The following is a 21,510-nucleotide window of genomic DNA, read 5'->3' on the forward strand; positions in this document are numbered from 1 at the left end:
CTTTTAGGAGACCCCCAAGAAGTATCACTATAAAACTTCCCCCTGTATCTTATAAGAACTTGGTGGCCATATCTGGTTGCAAGGGATGATGAGGAATGAGACTTTCAGCACTCAGCAGTGTGCACAGCTAAACTGTCAAGATTCATGTCTCTGAAATGGAAAGACACGCTGGGTGACACATCTTGCCGGTGTTTGGGGTTGAACTTCTCCTTCTCATGGGCAGGAATGGAAGTACCGAGTGTACTGTGGGCACCTGGCATGGGGTTGCTGTGTGAGGAAGTGAAATCCAAGTATATTGTTCTCTGCTGCACTCCATCTGAATTAGAGTTAATGAATGGATTTCCAAGATTCTTTGCTGACTGCTCTTTTTTTATTAATGGGCAGCATGTTAGTGTAAAGTTGGGAAACACCATAGCATAGAGCTTAAAATCCAAGTCTGCTCATGTGGTTAACCATTTTGACCAAAAAAGACTTTAAGTATGTGGAAAATTTCTGACGGATTTTAGAGTTGCTATGACTTTAAAGTTTATACCCAGGGAAGGTTGGGTTTCTATCTGTGTTTGGTTTGCTTTTAATATGGACGATGAACTCCAAACAGAAGATAGTTTTAGGAAGCTCTCATAACACATGTGCTTTAGGAAGTAGTTTCAACCACTGGAGGATGTAACCAAGAAATCAGAATTTGAATCTTATCCCCAAGACTCCAGGATCACATGGTGATACTGGGGCTGCTGCAAACATTCAGTATGATTCAGCTTGACTATATCTGAAAATTAGGATTGCCTTCAATCTTATCAGCCACAGAACCCATCGGGCTGTATGCATCCCTCTCCATGCCTGGGTTCATGCCACTATTCAAGGTGTAAGAGCCTCTTAATTGTAGCTCCCTGTAAGATTCAAATACAAGGTCTTCTGGCCCTTGTCGCCTGGCTCATAATGTGATATGGTGAACTGCTCTAGCACCGGCCCTCCCTTCTTTTCTTCCTTTTACATCAGCCCCAACAGCCCCATTCATCATAGTTATGTTACTAATAGTTGGGTAAAAGACTCTGAAATTACATCTCTCTCTAGTGTTTCTAGAATTTACAAAAATCGACAGGGGGTCTTCACCACAGGCCCTTAATATGAAAGTCTCTGTGCAGGAAAATCCATAAGCTGGGGTGACTTTTGAGTTAAATTGTATTTTATGGCTCAAGAAATGCTTTGCTTGGTTCTTGCCACCATTACAAAGCAAAGAAAATAATTTCAGATTCAGTTTACACAAAACATCACTTCGGGTTGATACAAGCTTTATGTTAGTGGCATGGAAATATTTGCATGTGCACATTGATATGAAGTGAAATAGACTACGGATGATAAGATCAATTTTCTATTAAAAGTAAAAAGGCCAGGGTAGCCAGATACAGTGAGGGCTTTTCCCATTTGTCATTCAATACTGTTTGACAGTTTTATATTAGCTGCAGAAGGCACCCACTGGCATGCTGTGGCAACGCTTTAGAAAATATGCACATGTACACAAACACACATATACACAAACACATGTACACACTCACACAGATGGTACAGACTCATATAATTGGGCACAAAAAGACAGTAACCATATATGCAGACACCTATTCTAGCACGTGAACACAGTCACATAGCAAAGTCACGCCCACACAGATAGGAAGACATTGACCAAATGATACAATGACGCAGCCAGGACCGACAATTGCAGAGTCACACGAATGCGAGGTGAAGGCTCATGCATATCGATGCTGAGAGACCTGGAGACACATACACACACACGAAGAGCATACAGAGTCCCAGAGATAAAGGCAGATAGGCACACGAAGATGAACACTTAGGTATACAGACTGACAGAATAGACTAGAATATGGCAGCAACTTCCTTACATATGTGGCACCCATCTTGCCCTTTCCAAGTCATTCAGAATTACCATATGTGGTGGTATATGATGCCTGAATGCAAGAACTACTTATAGAACCATACAAAGAACATAAGGTTTCTTGAGTTCCTTCTATATATTAAGTGTTGTGATAATGTGCAGTCACATTATTGCAACCACATCAATTCCAGATGCTCTTTTCAATCTTGAGTAAGTTCACTCTTCTCCCTTCATCCTTGTATCTTTCCAGCCATTTCACTTTACCCTGTTTCCTCGTGATGCACATGCTTTGTTTTCTGTGACCTTAATTTTTCCCATAATTACCCCAATTTTTCCTCATTATGGCCTCCTTTAATAATGCTCATATGAATACCTGGCTGGCCTTTTGCCCTTGACAATGAAATCCCATTCTTCTCTTTTCCTTCAGTTTAAAAATCTCAGCTACCCTTTGAGGTCTCATTTCTGTCTTTTTTTTTTTAATATTTATTTATTTTGAGAGAGAGAGAGAGAGAGAGAGAGAGAGAGAGAGAGAGAGAGAGAGAACCAGTGGAGGAAGGGCAGAGAGAGAGAGGGAGAGAGAGAATCCCAAGCAGGTTCCATGCTGTGAGTGCAGGCCTGATGCAGGGCTCCATCTCAAGAACCATGAGATCATGACCTGAGCGGAGATCAAGAGTTGGATGCTTAACTGACTGAGCCTCCCGAGTGCCCCAGAGGTCTCATTTATTTCCATTTGAAGATTTAATTCTTACTCCGTATACTTTCACAGCTGCATTAAGTAGTACAGAGCTTAGCACTTAATTTTTCTTTCATTTCTTTATAATACATCAATTATGTCTCCCCAGCTGAATTATATTCCTTCTGAAAGTAGGAACTCCGCTTTATTCTTTTCTTTGCCTTGCATTCCCCAACCTCCGGCTCACTCTGGTATGCTTTGGAACACCCTGCACCCTCATTCTGGGTCAGGGGCTACCTCAAGTGATCACTGTTAATGCTTCTATCTTCAGTCCAAATGGGATTCTGAACTCCAGGCCTTTACTTCTAATTTTATAATGCCTGAAGACACCTTAAGCCCAATGGTTTGTTAATTTCAATTTACAAACTCTCAATGGGACAATCTCTCCCTATTACCTTTCCCTAAACCCTGTTCCCCCTGCTCCCTCTTTCTTTCTTTCTTTCTTTCTTTCTTTCTTTCTTTCTTTCTTCCTTCCTTCCTTCCTTCCTTCCTTCCTTCCTTCCTTCCTTCCCTCCCAATCCTGGTCAGGTGTCCTACTATGCATTCAGTTATCCAAGTTAGAATGCCAGGCAGTACTTTGTACCTTCCTATCTCCCTACCTTTCTCTTTCCCAACATGAGAACACGAAGAAATACCTTTATGTTACCTTGCTGTCTCTCACTGCCTGCTATGCTGTCCTTCTGAGCACCACCCTGGTCCATGGCCTCGTGAACTTGAGGACATGGAAGTGAGGATGGAGATGGTAGGCTTCTAGCTTATTCTCTTGCTTCTGGTTTCACTTCCTGAGATCAGCCTCCCTATTGGTATCAGAATCATCATTCTAAAATACAAATCTGATCTTTTAATTTCTATTAAAACATCTTTAATGGCTCAAGAGTGCCCTAAACTCCTCCAGCAGGCAGTGTCTTTTACGACATTGCCTCGACCAGCACTATCAGTTGAGCCATCTCATCCCTCTGTTACTGTCCACATGACACCACAGTCTATGAAAGGCTGAATGCATCACATCACTGGGTATTGCTGAGCCATTTCCCTTCACTTAAATGCTTAATGTTACTGTTCTGCCTGGGAAATGACCATGTATCCTTCAAACTTGGTTCTGATGGCTTCCATGACTTGCCCTGGGAGGAGTAAAGTTTTCTGTAATACTTTCTGCAGATCTAAGAGAGCACTCATCACGTGGCTCACTATTCACATGTCTTTCTCCTTAATTGGACTGTGACTACTCCAAAAACAGATACTGTTCTCCCCACTACAATGATAGGTACTCAATAAAGGCAGTTGCTCGGTTACTTGGATGATTACTTCTATAACTGTCATGAAAGGAAAAGACTGCTCCACAAACTTAAGCACGTGTTTGGGTGGAGGAGTACCATTTATTGCACACTTAATATAAATGCTCTGTGTATGTGTATGTGTATGTATATATATTTAATTCTTACAACAACTCTCTGATATAATTGCCATTATGCCCACTTTCCCAATGAGAAATCTGAGTTCTAGAGAAATCAAGGATTTGCCCAGGTTAGGTCTTATTTTTAGCCCAGAGGCTGCCATATTCTTCCATCCCACTGGACCAGAATGGGTCCATGAGATATTATTTCTTCATCCAACTTGGGAAACTGTAGATGAAGCCAACATAAACAACTGTCTTCCCTGTGCTAGCTCTCAAAACTTTTAATACATTCATGTGATTCTCCAAGTTTGACTATACCTCATAGCACTTTCCAGATCCGTTTGGACTCAGAACCCATTTATACGTCTCTCTGCAGAACATACTTTGGGAGATACAGTATTATACCAAATGCTGTCTTTAAAAAAATTTTAGCTTTCATAAATGTTTGGTGGACCACTCCCCTTTCTCAACTCGATTTGAAGAGAGGATATGTATCCTGACCCAAGTGTTCATTCTGTTACATTGAGATCGGGCAGAAGTGGTTGGCATATCAATTCTCAGAATCCCAGGGACCTCACCAGCTGTTCTATGGCTGTGTCTGCCTCAGCAGAGAGGAGAGGGACAAAAATGTATGCTTGATGCTCCTATTTATTTTGACCCATGCCCAGGTCCACAGGCTATCCATCACACAAAGCATGTGCAAGAGAAGAAGAAACTTGGATTGAGCTGCCTGAGCTCTGATCTTCCTGTCAGCCTGTCCCTGGTGGGTCTCCCGCTCTGGTGGTATTTGGTTGGAGCTGGGTGGGAGGGTGGGGAGTGCCAGTGAGTGCTATCGAGTCGCCTGCACCTTTTGCACTGCACAGGACAAGTTTATTTATTTTTGTCTCCAGCTGAGAGCAGCAACATGGCATTCCCTGATCCCCCTGGTAATTTCCCAGGCTCAATGATTCCTGTTTCTCTTGACCTGCTTCACAGCTGGTGGCATTGCTGCTGACCTGGATTTGCTCTTCTTAGCTCAGATGACATAGCAGCTCAGAAGTTGCATGTATTTGACAACACAAAGACTCCATCCCTTTAAACAAGACACACACACACACACACACACACACACACACACACACACACAATGCAGCTCTGAAGTCACAGAGGCCTTGGTTCTAGTCCTGGCTTGAGAACACTAAATCCCGGCTCTGCCACTTGCTAGTTTGGACAAGTTACTAACCACACAGCTTCACTTTTCTGTATCTGCACGATGATGATATTACCCACCTCACAGGGCTCTTGAGAGAATTAAATAGCTCAGTGTCTGGAATATAGCAACAGTCATATACTGTTTGCTGTGTTTATATTACTAGTATTTTTCAATTTTGTCTTTTATTGTTTTACATATGAGTATTTACTTTCTTTTGCTTTCTCATAAATGATCAAGGCCTCATGGACTTATTTTAATCTAAGGAGACGTTAAGGAGAATAATCTATTGATTCTTTCTACAAAGGGTTTGTAATTATCTGGGGAAATTAATCATAAACATAAGAAAAGGTTACCAGTGACACATTATATGCAGTATTTTAATTATTAAAAAAATAAAAAACATTCTTCATAAAGAAACTGAGTGTTAAATAAATCCATTAGCACCCAAGTTTAAAAAAGTCTATATGATGAGTAAGTGTAACTGATAAGATTTGAAAAAAATATTTGGAGTGTGTGTATTATCAAGAGTATACTCTAAGCTAATGGATCTTAAATTTTCTGATCTCAGGAACATTTTACATTCATAAAAATTATTGAAGTCTCCTCAAGAGCCTTTTCTTCAGTGAGCCATACCTATCAATATTTACCATATTAAAAATTAAAACAAGGAGACTTAAAAATATTTTATTGATCCTTATCAAAAATAAAAATAAGCTATTGCATGCTAATATAAATGACAATTTTTTTAATGTTTATTTTTGAGAGAGACAGACAGAGCATGAGTGGGGGAGGGGCAGAGAGAGAGGAGACACAGAAGCAGAAGCAGGTTCCAGGCTCTGAGCTGTCAGCACAGAACCCAACGTGAGGCTCGAACTCCCAAACTGCAAATTCATGAATTGAGCCAAAGTTGGATGCTTAACCAAATGAGCCACCCAGACGCCCCGTAAATAACAATTTTTAATGGAAAATATTTTCTGAAACAAAAAGAGTGAGAAAAGTAGCATTGCTTTGTATATTTATGTATTGTAGTAAAAAACACATGAAATCTACCCCTAAACATATTTTTTAGTGTATAGTACAGTATTGTTAACTATGAGTAAAATGTTGTACAGCAGATCTGTAGAAATTTTTTTGTGGCATAAATGACATATTATACCCATTGAATAGCAGAAACTCTCCCATTTCTTACCCCCTGTCCTGTGGCAACCACCATTCTTTCTAGCTCAATGTGTTTGATTACTTTAGATACCTCCTATAAGTAGAATTAAGTAGTGTCTGTCCTGTGGCTGGCTTATTTCACTTAGCAAAATGTTCTCAAAAATTAATCATGTTGTAGCATATGACAGGATTTCCTTTTTAATTGCTGAACGATATCCCATCGTATGTGAAGATTGTTTTCTTCATTCATTCATGTGCCAGTAGACATTTAGTTTATTTTGACTACTTAGCTATGGTGAATAATGCTCTCATAAACATGGGAATGCAAATATCTTTTTAAAATCCTGTTTTCAGTTCTTTTGGATATATACAAGAGGCGGGATTGCTGAATCATGTGGTAGTTGTGTTTTTATATATATTTTTTGAGAAACCTCCATACTGTTTTCCATAGTGGCTGCACCATTTTACATTCCCGCCAACAATTATTTTAGATGATGGCTACCCTAATATGTGTGAAGTGAGATCTCATTGTGGTTTTAAATTGCGTTTGCCTGATGAATAGTGATATTGAGCATCTTTTCATTTATCCGCTAGCCATTTATAACTCTTCTTGGGAGAAATGTCTGTCTAAGCCATTGGCACTTTTTTAAAACTTTGAGTTATTATTATTTTTCATAGTGAGTTGTAGGAATTCCTATATATTTTGGATATTAATATCTTATATATATGGTTTGAAATATTTTCTCCCATTTGATAAGCTGCCTTTTAATTTTGTTAATTTTTCCCTTTGCCATGCAGAAGCTTTGTAGTTTGATGTAATCCGACTTGTCTATTTTTGCTTTTATTGCCTATTCTTTTGGTGTCATTAAGAAATCATTGCCAAAACCAGGGTCATGAATCTTTTTCCCTATGCTTTTTTTCCTACAAGTTTACAGTTTCTGGTATTACATTTAGGTATTATTCGATCCATTTTGGGTTAACATTTGTGAGTACTGTGAAGTAGGCTCCCACTTTCATTCATGAAGTAGGCCCTCATGCATGTGGGCATCCACTTTTCCCAACACCATTTATTGAAGAAGCTGTCCTTTGCTCCATGTGTATTCTTGGCACTCATGTTGAAGATTAGCTGACTGTGCCTGCATGGGTTTATTTCTGGGCTCTCTGTTCTGTTCCATTGATCTGTACATCTGTCTTTATGCCAGTATCATATAGTTTCCATTATTGTAGCTTGAAATCAAAGAGTATGAGGCCTTCAGTTTTATTTTTCTTCTAAAAGATTGTTTTATGTATTCAGAGTCCTTTGTGGTTCCACATGAATTTTTTCTAATTTTGTAAAAAATTGCCATTGAGATTTTTTTTAGGGGTTACTTTGAATCTGTAGATTACTTTGATAGTATGGGCATTTTAACAATATTAAGCTTTCAGTTTCATGAACACAGGGTGTCTTTCCATTTATGTCTTCTTTCTTTCAGCAGTGTGTAGTTTTCATTGTACGAGTCTTTTGCCTTCTTAGTTATGTTTATTGCTAAGTATTTTATTCCTTTTGATGCTATTATAAATGGGTTTGTTTTCCTAATTTACCTTTTGGATTGGTCATTGTCAGTGTATGGAAATATAGTTTACTCTTGTGTGTTGCTTATATATCTTGCATCTTTGCTGAATTCATTTATTGGTTGCAACAGTTTTTGTGAGGAAACTTTAGTGTTTTCTGCATATAAGATTGTGTCATCTGTGAACAGTACTTCTTCCTTTCTGATTTGGGTGCTTTTTATTTCTTTTTCTTGCCTAATTGCTCGGACCAGAGCTTGCAGTACTATGCTGAATAGAAGTAGTGGGAGTTGGGCATCCATGCCTTGTTCTTGACCTCAGAGGAAAGGCTGTCAGTATAGTGTTAGCTGTGGGCTTGTCGCATATGGCCTTTATTGTATTGAAGTACTTTCTTTCTGTTCCTAGTTTGAGTGTTTTTGTCATAACAGGGTGTTGAATTTTGCCAGTTGCTTTTTGTGTATCTATTGAGATGATCATGTGATTTTTATCCTTCATTCCGGTAATGGAGTGTTTCACATCAATTGATTTTTGTGTGTTCAGTCATCCGTGCATTACGGGGATAAATCCCATTGGTCATGGTGTCTGATCCTGTTGATATCTGTTGATTTCAGTTTGCTAGAATTTTGTTGAGTTCTTTTGCATCTATATTCATCAGAGATATTGGCCAGTTGTCTTCTTTTGGGATAGTATCTTTTTCTGGCTTTGGTATCAGGATAATGCCATTCTCATTAAATGTGTTTGGAACTATTTCCTCCTCTTCAGATTTCTGGAAAAGTTTGAGAATGATTGGTGTTAATTCTTCTTTAAATATTTGGCGGAATTCACCAATGAAGCCATCTGATCTTGAACTTGTCTTTCTGAGGAAGTTTTTGATAAGTCATTCAGCCTCCTTACTAGTTATAGGTCTGTTCAGTTCTGTTTCTTCATGATTCAGTCATGGTCGGTTCAATTTCTAGGAAGGCTTCTCAAGACTTTCCTGTGGATGTATCTTCTCTGGACTTGTGCATGTAGATTTTTAATTAGATGGGTTTGCTGGTTTAGAGCTCATAATCTCTTGTTTTTCTGTGGTGTTTTTCTGCTATACTGAGGCTGCTCTGAATCAGCAGCACACCGCCCAGCTCTTTTACCTTCTCAGTGGTCCCCATTAAGAACACACTGGGTCCCAGCAGTGACAGGAGACGACTGAGACAGAAGCCAGTCCCTTAGGTAAGCTCTCCTGCTCCCACCCCATGAAAACCCAGAATGTTGAAGATACAATCCACTCCTCTCTTTCCCTCTCCAGGGAAAGTCCAGGAACTGGGAGTTCCCAACCATGATACTATACCAGCGGGAGGGATGGGGGTGAGAGGGCAGCACACATTTTCCTGTTGGCTTCATTGTGGCTGATTTTATGCCACCTGGGGTGCAGGAGCTTCTTAACTGTTTTCTGGATTTCTCATAAAGGATATTGATCTGTGTTTATTTCTGAATCAGTATCTCTGTGGGAGGAAGGAAAGTCTAGGGCTTCCTATTCCACCATCTTGCTAACCTTCCAGGACATTACTTTATGTTTTTGCCAATCTCTTTAATGTCCGCCTTAGCAGAAGATAGCTAGATTCATATATCTGCACCTATAATCAATCCCTTACGTTGGTGTGGTGGGAGTATGTGAGGAAAACTAACTTCATACAAATATGTGGCTGGAAAAAGAAGGATTGTGTTTGTAGCAAAATCAGATAATTTTAGATTTCTTAAATTCTTATACCCTAACTCAACAGTTAATAGTTCTTAAAGATTACTGACAATGTGGAATCTGAAATTATAGGACATTTTATACTGTGTGACATTCTACCTTGAAAGAGCCTTCTACCGGTACATCATTTCATAGCCTCATGCATTGGTCATTTGGAAAATATTGTTTCATTGAGTTAAGCAGATCTTCTAAATAAATGGTAGCTCATGATTATACAATATCAGTAAAATTATTTTATCGATCTGACCACCATTTTCATTGGAAATGTCTTATGTTACCAAATACTAGTTTTCCAAAATCCCAATTCTCACTTGGTTGCTTTAACTTGATCAGTAGTAACAGTTGATAATCACCATACTCTCAGCTGTTTTCCCTGAAATGACAAATATACCTCATTCTTTTTTGACAAGGTATCTACCAAATATCCGTAGTTTGAAAACCTTTTTCTTTCCATCAGCCACTCTGTCAAGTAAAAATAGTGTCCCACGAAAAAGTAGCTAGTTCAGTTTGTAACTCAAAACAACTGCACAAGAACTTTTTTTTTAAACTAAAACAGTTGACAATTTTATCTTCACATTTCACACAACAAATGAAAATTGCTTTTTTTGTTTTTGCTTTTGTCCCACTACTTCCCTACAAAACCTATTCTCTGTTTGATAGGAAGGGGGACAAATTTTCTTTGTCATGCTGTTAGAAAACATCCAGAGTCACAGCACCATGATTTCCTGGTAAAGAACAAGTAATGTAAAATGAATATAAAGAGGGCCCCCTCTCTTCTTATCTGTCTGGTCAAGTCATTCCTGGCTGAGTGGGCACCATCATAGGACGGGCGGGAGGTCTCATCATGGGGGTGCCGAAGCATCATTGGCACATGGCCTCCCACAAGAGGCCTCATTCCAGAAGCAGGTCCCACTGACATCATCCCAGGAGGAGGAGGGCCCATTGTTGGCATCATGGGAGGGCCCCCATAACGGGTGCTAGCATCATACCAGGGCAAGGAGGACCCGCAAGATGTGGGAGGTGGGATCATGGCCCCTCCAGGAGGAGAAGCAGAGAATAGGGTAGGAGGCATCTTTTCATGTTGAAATGCCATGCTTGTTTTGTCAGTCAAGCTCTGAGTCTGCTCTTCTATCCATTTCTGATAGTAGTCTTTTACATTCTTTGTGTTTCCTACCACTTTACTGTGTCTTACAGACGGAGAGTCATGAGTAAGGTATGTGTTATAGTAAAACTTAGGCATGTTGCTCTACAGGCACTGGCCACTCCGTCCCTGCACAAGTATTTTTAAGGCAATAATTGACACTTCGGTATACATCAGAAGAGTTGCGTGTGTGTGTGTGTGTGTGTGTGTGTGTGTGTGTGTACTTCTCATTTCATTACATAGAATATTTTAAAGATGCGTGCTCAAGAGTTGATATTTGATAAAATTAACGATTTTTACTACTACATCAAGGACATCCCTAAATGGAAATGTCCCCCAGCGAAAGGACATAGCAGTGAAGAATATTATTAATATTAATACAAATGAATTTTACTGCCTTGATTTGCAGCGACCAGTTTTATCAGACATTGCTTTTACAGTATCAATGCAAACCTCATAGAATCTCTAAAAGGTTCTTGCAGACCACACTTTGAGAGCTGCTCGTTTGAGCTACTATAACAAATATACCCAAGATTACAGGGGATCAAACAAGACAAAAGGGTATTCATTCTTCTAACTGTTTAGAGCAGTGGTTTTCATCGAGGGGCAAACTTGACCCAAGTATTTGACAACATCTGGGGAAATTTTTGGTTGCCACAACTAGGGAAAAGGGGAGTCACTGGTATGCAGGAATTCAACTAAACTTTCTGTAGTGCCTGGAATACTGTCTCATAACAAATTATTATTCAGCTCAAAGACAGTAGTTCCAAAGTCCAGCAACTCTGGTCTAAAGAGAGGAGGGCAGGCCTGGAAGATAGTTATATGCTCTACAAGGTTATATAAGGGCAAAGGTTTCTTCTATCTAATGGTTCTGTTATTCCCCAAGGAGTTTTCCTCATTACCAGTCAGACCTGGCTGACTGGAACAACATCTGCTTTCTGCAAGGGGCAAAGATAAGAAGTTGAGGACAAGCAATTGGCTCTTAAGAAAATGATGGGAAAATTGCTCACATCCTTCCAGCTTCTTACAATTCCATTGACAAGGACTTGGCCAAATGGCCAGGCTGAGACTGTCATGGAGGAGAGGTTTCCATTTAAAAGGGAGGTGCAGAGACTGGTTGCTGGGGAAAATTAGCAATAGCCATCATGATAGGGAAATGCTTTAAAACATTTGAAAGGATGCTAAGGGAAGCCAGTGGCCTTAATCACAGAACAATTTAAAGTTCCTGTGTGTTTATAATAGGAATGGATTTTTAACATATAGAAAACTGAACATAATCCTTGCAGTGTTTTGTAAACATTGAATTTATGAAAATATATTTTGTCATTCTCTTCTGGAGTCAAATTCATTCCTTGGGGACCTAATCAATTGACTTGCCCATAGGAAGAATGTGTTCTTTGGGAGGTCACCAGCTCCAACCAAATGTAAATAAACTGATATCTGACTTGTTTATGGAACTTATCTTCGGGCTTCATTAAAACCCTGCGTTTCTAACTAGAGAAAGGAAAGGGAGACATTGACTTACTGTCAAAACCAACAAGGTCTGGATGAAGGCCCCTTGAAAGTCTCATTCCTGTGAGCTGGTAAACATTTATAGCTAATTTGAAATGAGATGCTTAATTACATAATTTCATTCCAATTAAGCTGCTAATTAATTGACAGGGCATCTTTGAGTGCTTTACACAGTACAAGTAAAAGGCAGCAGCGTCTTGAGCCTATTACCTGTGACCCTTTGGGAGAGATCAGTAAATAACTATTTAAGAGGTTGGAAATAGAGTTTGTTAAAAATGAAAATAAGAGCCCAGCCCAGGGAGATCCAGGCCCAAGACCACCTCTGGCTTAGGGTCTTTCAGCTCTCTCCCATCAGACCTCCCCACCTTTTTTTTTTTGAGAGAGAGAGAGAGTAATGAAAAGAAAAAACAAAAAAAAAAAAAAACAACACCTCTAAATAAGTATTTATTCTGTGCCCAGCCTTGTGCTAGGAAGTTATACAAGTGATGATATAAGACATTAAAACGTCCGTCCACTTGCTGTTTTAAGAAATAGGTTGTTTGGGAAGGAGGTAATTAGCTTTACCTTTCTTAACCTCTAATTTACCTTTTCTCTTTCCTGTCTTTCTGCTTCAGCCTCCTAAAACCTCGTCCTGCAGACAGATCAGCCATGTCCAGTTCATCTCTGCAGCTGGAATTAAGTGTTTTAACAGAAAAAGAGAATTCTAGATTGAAATCAGTTTTTTGAAATAAAAGGCATTATTTTATCACTTGCATTCTCCAGCCTTTTGGACTGGAAAGCTATAATGTGGGAATAAACATGTATTCTTACCCATAGCCATGATATACTTGTTCCTTCACTTGCCTGCACTGACGAAGATATTACTGGAATGTGTCTTTTTCATCAGTTAATACAGAAGCAGAAACCTGTGGGGCAGGCATGGTGGCTGTCTAGCTGCTAAATGTTAGTGTTGGCTCAAGGATCTTTCAGAATCATTTCAGCAGATGCTCAAAGGCTGCGTTATCACATCTTTCCATCTTATAATTGGTTTTATTTTAATAAAGAATAAAATCAGGTCAAGTGCAGATTTGTCTCCCAACCCAAAGAGTTTCATATGCTTTTCACTCTGTATTTTTACCCAATCTGTAACTGGCAGCATGTCTTTATTTTTTAAGTATTTGAAAAGGTGAGTTTCCTCTCAGATACATCAGTTCCTCTGCATATCTTTAGTTCCCTGTCACTGGATAGCAGCAGCAATTTCGTCACATCGTGTCTAAATGTCTGTGTGGGCATGAAATTGTTAGGAATCACCTTAGTGAATAACTGACTCAAGAATTCATTGCTTCAAAACAAGATAATTTCTTTAGCAGAAGCATACAGGACCCCAAAGAGATGTAACTCACACACTTATTAAAGACAGATAGTATCTCACTCCTCTCTCCCTCCTGTCCCCACAAACCTCCTTTAAATCCTCACCAATAAAGAGGCATGCAGTGGGAGCCAGAGAAGAAGCATCTTTGCTGTCCTTATCTGAGTGATGGTTAACCTCTCCTTCAGTCATAACTAGTGCTGGAATCATCTTGAAAAGCTCTTTCCCATGGGAAGTGAGGCGACTGTGAGCATCCTGGCATTATATTTCCAGTCCTGGCCACTGAACATCCTGGCATTATATTTCTAGTCCTGGCCACTGACAAGGAAGTTAGGCTGTGATACGCTGATGTCCACTTCCCCCAGTGCCTCAGAATTTTAACCTGAACCCAACAAACCTGCATGGTGTGTGCTCACATGTTTATTATATATCGCAAGTGGAGTGCAGAGTGGACATGTGGGCATGTGATAAGCAGATATCAGGTTGTGGTCATAATTAAACCCTTTCAACTGTATGGGTACTGAAAGGAATACTTAATCAGAAATCAGAGGGGTGACCCATATTTGGATAAACATTTATGGGCTCATGCAATCATATTATATGTATTATCTATCTATACCTATTACAGACTTTCTGGACATTCAAGTCCCTCTTCCAGGAAACTCCAAGACTTTGGAACACTGGACTTCTGGCCTCGTGAACCTGTTGTTTCTTCACATGGTGGACTCCTTTGTAACATGGGCAATCCCATTGATGAGGACATATGAGGGAAAGAGTAACCATTCTGTCAAGCCCTGGTTTGTCCTTATCTTCAGATCATCATAAAGATTTTTCCTGATCTTATTTCCAGTAGATCAGAACCCAGCCTAGACTCTCATCCAACAAGTAGACTCAGAGACCTTTTGGTAGGTGCTTACTGTAATTCAGTTTCTTTTTTTTAATGTTTATTAATATATTTTGAGAGAGAGAGCACGCGCGTGTCCGTACATGTTCATGTGAGTGCAAGAGGAGCAGAGAAAGAGGGAGAGAGAGAATCCCAAGCAGGCTCCATGCTGTCAGTGCAGAGTCTAATGTGGGGCTCGATCTCAGGAACCCTGAGATCATGACCTGACCCAATATCAAGAGTCGTATGCTTAGCTAAGCCACCCACGTGCTCCCAGTTTATTTTCATAGATTTAATTTTACTTCTCAATGAATAATATAAATTAACAAATAAAAACAAATTCAGAATGTGGATTTTTTTAGATCCCAGGTGTTAAGAATTCCTTGGTGTGCCTATGATGGACCTATAAACCATATATGAACATTCATGTTACTAAGGTGATCAGTAGAGATAGTGAAATGAACAAAAAATTGGCTTAACATTCTTAGGTTCTTATTTGCTCTCTTCTTGAGGTGAAACACTTTTAATTGGCTTCTTATGTGCCATTGAGGCATTCTCACCTCTGGATGCTTACATCATGGATATGGAAACTTTATTTATGGTATTTATTAATTTTTAATGGTTATTTTAAATTTCTTGAAGCACATTTCAAGATACTTCCAAAATTCATGTTTTGCTATTAATCATCTATGTCCTGAAACTATATTGCTAAATGAAATTTCTTAGTATTTGTTTGAGGACAGAGGAGTTAGATTTAGAGTAGGAAGGATAAAACCCAGGATTCTTTATCATCCTTTTCAAACTAGGAACTGTGGTGCTGGATTTTTCTATGGGCTAGAGGGAGGCCTATTTCCTTGCTGGTTCTCTTACATGCTTGATAGCATTATTATTAAGGTTTACTGGATCCCTGTGGAAGCCCATTGTGAAGGTGGCTGAGTGAGTGTTTTAACTCTAGCACATGCCCCAGTTTATTAAAAGGATCATATTCTGTCATTGGCTCCCCTTTACTTAGATGGCATTCCTGAATGTACATTTTCAGAAATTATTTTGAAGATTGAACATCATAAAAAAAGCTATTTTAGGATATTATGTTCGATTTCCAAAAGCAGTGGAATAATCAAGTGAACTAGTTATTTCCATAATGAAATGGCAAATTTTGGAAATGACTAAATTTTACATAAATATAATAGTTTTGAATGGCCTTGTTCATGGGAAAATAAGAAATTATCTCAAAATGCTAATTAGTGTTGAGACTTCCTCTGACCTTTTATAATTTGTCTCTTGTCTACGGTTTCTTTAATAAATGTGTGTATTTTATTTTATTTTTAAAAATTCAACTAAGACTATTCCAAAGGGGGAAGCAATGTAGCATGCATTTCAGAGCAAGTGCTTTGGAATGCATGCCATTGCAGGCTGGGTTCCCCCAGACAAAACCCCTTTGCCCAATAAGGCAGTGGGGGGGGGTGGGTAAAAATAACTACCTCATGATGTTGCTGAGAGGGTCACATTCAAACATACTCAGAGACCTTAGTACTTTTGTCTCTAAAATAATATTAAGTATCACTTTCATATTATCATTAATAAATGTATTGCTTTCCAAGATGAAGAATAAAAAAAACCCCAAATTTGGAACATCCGCGTAAGATTAATAGAAAACATTTTTACTATTACGTTATAACCACCAGTTTTTATCTAAAATAGGTGGTTAACGCTCTTTCTTTTAAGCATTTGGTGAAACTGAAGGTATTTTCCTGTATGCAAAGTTGATAATAGTTTTATTTTCTTTTTTAATCATCCAAAGTAGCCAAATTTCTTTGGAATACAGATAAAAAGATATTATTCTTGCTCCCATATGTGTACAGGTATCACTTATTCATTTTTTCCCTGAAATTAAAGAAATGGAAAGTTGGGAGTCACTGGTTTCACTCTTCATTGACAAGTTTTCCACTTACTGTGTAGGACCTTGAACAAATCCTACCTCTCTGTGCTGCTGGACCAGTAAGGGAGCTTTCAGCTGCTAAGTAGATTAAAAAACCCTGAAAATGCCTTCAACAATAGCACATCAGAGGCAGAATAGGTCCAGAGTTGCTCTATTCAGTGGCTCACCAACAGTATCTAAGATCTCTCCAACCATCTGTCCTGCCATCCTCAGTATCTCAGCTTTGTTCTCGTTTCCCCATCATGCACACATGTTGGCACTACAGGACCAGGCATTACACACAGATATGACAAACTCTCATAGAGGGACAATGAAAATGTCATTTCTCTTGTATCCTTCATAACACTGAGAAATTCTTTCCCACGAATCCTCACCCCCAGGATTTCCCAGACGTGACATTGGTTATAAGTGGGTCACTTGTCACCCCAGCCAGTGACTGGCAAGTGTAGTGTGATTGCTGTAGTTGGCTAAAGCAGAATGAGACCCTCTGATTGGTTAGACTGATCTGGATTTGCCCCTGAACTAGAGACAGTGGGCTCTTCCCTGAAGGCTGGATATATGGATAAAATTTTGTTCAAGAGTAAATGGACTTAGGTAACAGTGCACAGTATCTACTAAAGCCTTGGGAAATACCAATTCTATCCAAGTCACAGTAATTTTTTTTATTTGAATTAATGAAATAATGGCACTACTTACAACCAGGCCCATGGCTCTCAAATAAACAACAACGCTTTGGGGATGAGTTTAAGGCTTAGCCAATTATGTTTAAGTATAACCCTAGGCTCTCCTTCACCTGTGTTCCCACTGTTCAGCTAGGGCTCATAGGGTTCTTCACTCACTCATTGCCATAGCTCTTACATTGTTGTCTACACTGATGTCCATGATAATCACATTCCAACTCTATGTGATGGTGAAAGGCACAAACTACATGACTTCTAATCCCCTTCCTTCTTTAAATTCTTTAAATTTTCCAGGAGCCATTAATGAGGTAGGGAAAAACACACTATCAAATATCTACACCAGTAAGATTCATTTAATGAAGAGACTCCACAAAAGGCAAGTTTATTCATGTTGTAAAACTACCATGGCTTCCTTCTTCCTGCACATGTACAAGGAGAACTCAAAAGGCTTCTGGGTTAGCGTGAATGCTTTCTTACCAAACACTCTTTTCCCCCCTTGTTCTGGCCAGTCTGGGGGAAATATGTTATGCAAATGTGATCCACCAGGAAGGATTGATTTGTTGAGGCCTCCACCAGTACCTATTTTCTGAGGCCCTAGGATTTGTTTCCTGGCTGCCTCTGCTCCTGTGGTTGAGGCTTATTGGCAATTCAGTCCTAACACAAGAGCACTTTCCCTTTTTTTTTCCTTGGGCTTGATTTCCCATTGCATTTATCTGCTTCCGTCAATGCAAAATACTGAAAGGTTCAAATTGATTTTCCTTCTCGAAACATGAAAGGTCTGTTTTTCAAACTTCAGTATTTCCTAAGGAAATATCTCTGATCAATATGTGCAAGAATTAAAGAGAAACTCCAAACCCCCCCTTCTGATTGTCAGTAACTCAAAGCAACCTGTTTACCCACTTGGATCCTTCCCAGCAGAAAACGTTAACAATTGTAATTATCACCATTATGCAGTATGTTCAATTGTACAATCAATATAATTGCCAAATGGAAATTATACAATAAATATAATTGCTGCTTTACTCCTGTGCAGTATTTCACTGGCACTTCACATTTATTTTGTCCTTTAATTAGTAACAGGTGTAATTACAGGACTGTGTTCAGAGCTGAAGCTGAGTAATTGGCATGAGTGGGCACAGGGTTTGGCTATTGAGAGGGGGCCTGCATGACTCATTCTCTGCTGGGATTGCCTGAGGACACCACACGGCCCACTGAGCAGCCCAAAGTCATGCTGACCTGTGGACGCTTTTGGTATAAACTCTAGGTCAAGGATGCCCTGCAGCCCCTGAGACACGCTATTTTGCCACCCTTCTCTCTTGACTTCCAGCACCCCGTTGTACCTATTCTTTGTCTATCTAGATGAATGTGTTCATTCATTCATTCAACAAGTATTTATTGAACACTGATTATGTGTCAGGTACTATTCTATGTGTAGGAGATATTCAGGCAAGAGAGCGGCACAAAGCTTACAATCTAGTGGATAAAAGCAGGGACTACACACACACACACACACACACACACACACACACACACACACCAAACCAAGAGATAAGAAATTTATAGTGATAAGGGCTAGGAAGATAGACTACTGTAACATAAGAATGTGTTTTGACTAGGTGGTCTTTCCCAGACATGACATTTGACTTGAGGTGTTAATGATGAGGCAGGATGTTTGGGCAGAGGTTGTGGCAACTGCAGAGACTCTCAAGAGGAACAAGCTTAGGAGAAGGTCCATAGTGTTCAGGGGGTGAGGAGGAAAGAGAAAAAAAGAGAGACAGAGACAGAGAAAATGTGAAGTGTACTGGAAGAAATTGATAGAAATGGTTTAAATCTTAGAGGGTCTTTAAATCATAATAAAGGATTTGATCTTCTAAGTGCAATGGGAATCTGGTGGAGAGTTGGTTGCAGTGTACTGGCACCCCTTGATTTACATCTACCATTCTACCTGCTGTTTAATAAGATACATTATAGAGGAGTAAGCATTGAAGGAGAGCAGATGGAGGAAACACCAGGTAGGAGTTGCTGGTTGCTCAGGCAAGAATGGTACCGCTGGAGGTGGAAAGACTATAGTGATTAAAAATATATGTCTTTTGAAAGGTAGAGTTGCCGTTGCCTGCTGATGGAGTTGGTGTGAATGATGAGACAAAAGACTGAAATCCTGAATGGCTCTAGGCTTTTGGCTTGGAACTAACTGAGACGGGGAAGTCTGGGGGAAACACACCAGTTTTAAGAGTAGGACAACAAACGGGTTCCATTTAAAATGCCATTGGACATCCAGGTAGATAGTTGGATAAACACCCTGAAGGGAGTAGTCATTACTGTAGATCTAAATATGAAACTCAGTAGTATTGAGATGGAATTATTCATGGACCGGGATGCTGTAAACATCAGAGACAGAAGACAGAAGAGGTCCCAGGATTGAACTGTGAGCAGTTGCAACATTTAGAAGTTCCATAAATGAGGAAGAATAAGCCAAAAAAATTTCAGAAAGAGCTGCCAGTGAGGTACAAGGAAAACCAGGCAACTCTGGATGCTACTCCATCCAAGAGAGGATAAGAATAGAGGGCTTAACTATGTGAGATACTGCTAACATGCTAAGATGAAAGCAAAAACGTGGTCTTTGGATTTGGCAATGTGGAGGCTGCCATTGACCTTGCCAGAACAATTTTAGTGGAATGACTAGGATGCAAGAATATGTGTGGGTTGAAGATAAAATGTGAGCTGAGGAAATGCAGCCAGCGTGCACACATGACTTTTGGGGAGTGCTATGACAAAGAGCAAGAAACCCAGCTGTAGGTGGAGGGGCACCAGGGTCAAAGAAAGGCTGCTGGATATTTTTATATGTGGAAAAGGATGCAGAATGAGAAATGGATGCTACAAGGTGGGAGGTAAATTTCTATGTGAACAAAGTCCTTGAGTAGATGAGACATGAAATCCAGAATCTAAGTGAAGGGACTGCCTCCAACAGGAACAGAGTCTTGTGTTCCTTGTGATAAGAGGGAAAGCGAGAGTGTGGGCACAGATTCAGGAAGGTCAGTCCATGTGGTAGTGGGAGGACTGTCGCTGCCTCCCAGGAGTTCGTGATCTGAAGGAGAGAGACACATCGTGCACATCTCCCTGCATGAGTCAGAGAGAGGTCTGAATGCAGAGAAGTGAGTGCTGTGGGAGGGCAGCGGTGGGAGGAATTATCCTGTAAAGTTTGATAGAGGAGGTAGTGTTTGGCTTGACTCTTTAATAATACATGTAATTATATACTGTTATTTGACTAAGATACCAACAAATTTTAGGGCACTCTCTCTAGAAGACCCCCTGGTTAAGAGTTCTTTTATCAAGGAAGATGCAGGTTGATCTCTCCTTCCCAGTGATACGATCACTAAGATCCTGAGACACTGCAGCCCCTCTCAGGTATCACCGCCTTCTCAGATGCCCTGTTTTCCTTTGAAAACTTCTTTTCTCCTCAGTCTTTGGCCAAGTTTTAATTATCTTTCAATGCCAAGTTGAAGTGCTACTTCTTCCAGAAAGCCTTCCCAATTCATCGCCAGTCCCCTTATCAATTTAGGTCAGTTTCCTTCCTGTATGTAGGTGGGGCAGGGAGAAGGATTCCCATCTTGTGGATGTGTCAGGATGGGTGTGGTCCAATCCACGTGGTTGAAAGAGAGGGGCCCATGTAGGAACCACTCCAGAGCTCAGGTGAGAGAGAGCTTAGAGCTCCAGAGGGCTCAGTTGAAGGCTGCCAGAAAGGGACAGTGTTTGCAATCTTGGAAAAAAAAGTTCTGTTTGTGTTTCCGTGTACAGGTGCAGTAGAGTCTAGCCTTGTACTTGACTTTGGTGAAAGACCATATTTCTGCTTATGATCAAATAAAAAGACAATTAAGCATCATCAGGAAAACCCTCAGTTTAGAGGTCAAAACCCACTTGATGGCCAAGTACAGCTCATTTTGGGTTGGACTCAAGGACTATCAGCACCACCTCCACAGCACAGGGATGGAGCTTTGTTATGAGTGTGGTCTCTGTTAGGAGTGTGTACAGGGCAGCACATTTGTCCTCATTATATCTTGAAAATAGAGCCTTAAACCACTGAGAAAGGCTATAGCTCTTTACCTGAATATGGCGGCAGGATAATGCTTCCTCCCTGACTCTCCATGAGATGTCCATGTCTTAATCCTCAGAACCTATGAATATGTCATGTTGCATAGCAAGAGGTAATGAGGTAATTAAAGTTGCTTGGTAATCCCCTGATACTGAATGGAGACATTTTCCTTGATTTTGCCTGGGACCATTGCAGTCACAAAGGTCCTTCGAACTGGAAGAAGGAAGCAAGAAAGTCTATGTCAGAGGGATACAACCTGAAAAGGAATTG

At 39.9% G+C, this 21,510-nt stretch overlaps 1 protein-coding gene and 1 pseudogene across 4 annotated transcripts in view; one reads left to right on the plus strand and one right to left on the minus strand.

Annotated features, from left to right (window-relative positions):
* Positions 1–21,510, plus strand: part of NRG3 (neuregulin 3) — a 1,054,582-nt gene that overhangs the window by 296,597 nt on the left and 736,475 nt on the right. The gene's annotated exons all lie outside the window — the stretch shown is intronic.
* LOC125147932 (U1 small nuclear ribonucleoprotein C-like) lies at positions 10,425–10,887 on the minus strand (annotated as a pseudogene).

This window comes from Prionailurus viverrinus, chromosome D2 (genome assembly GCF_022837055.1).
Source record: "Prionailurus viverrinus isolate Anna chromosome D2, UM_Priviv_1.0, whole genome shotgun sequence".
Taxonomy (NCBI): domain Eukaryota; kingdom Metazoa; phylum Chordata; class Mammalia; order Carnivora; family Felidae; genus Prionailurus; species Prionailurus viverrinus.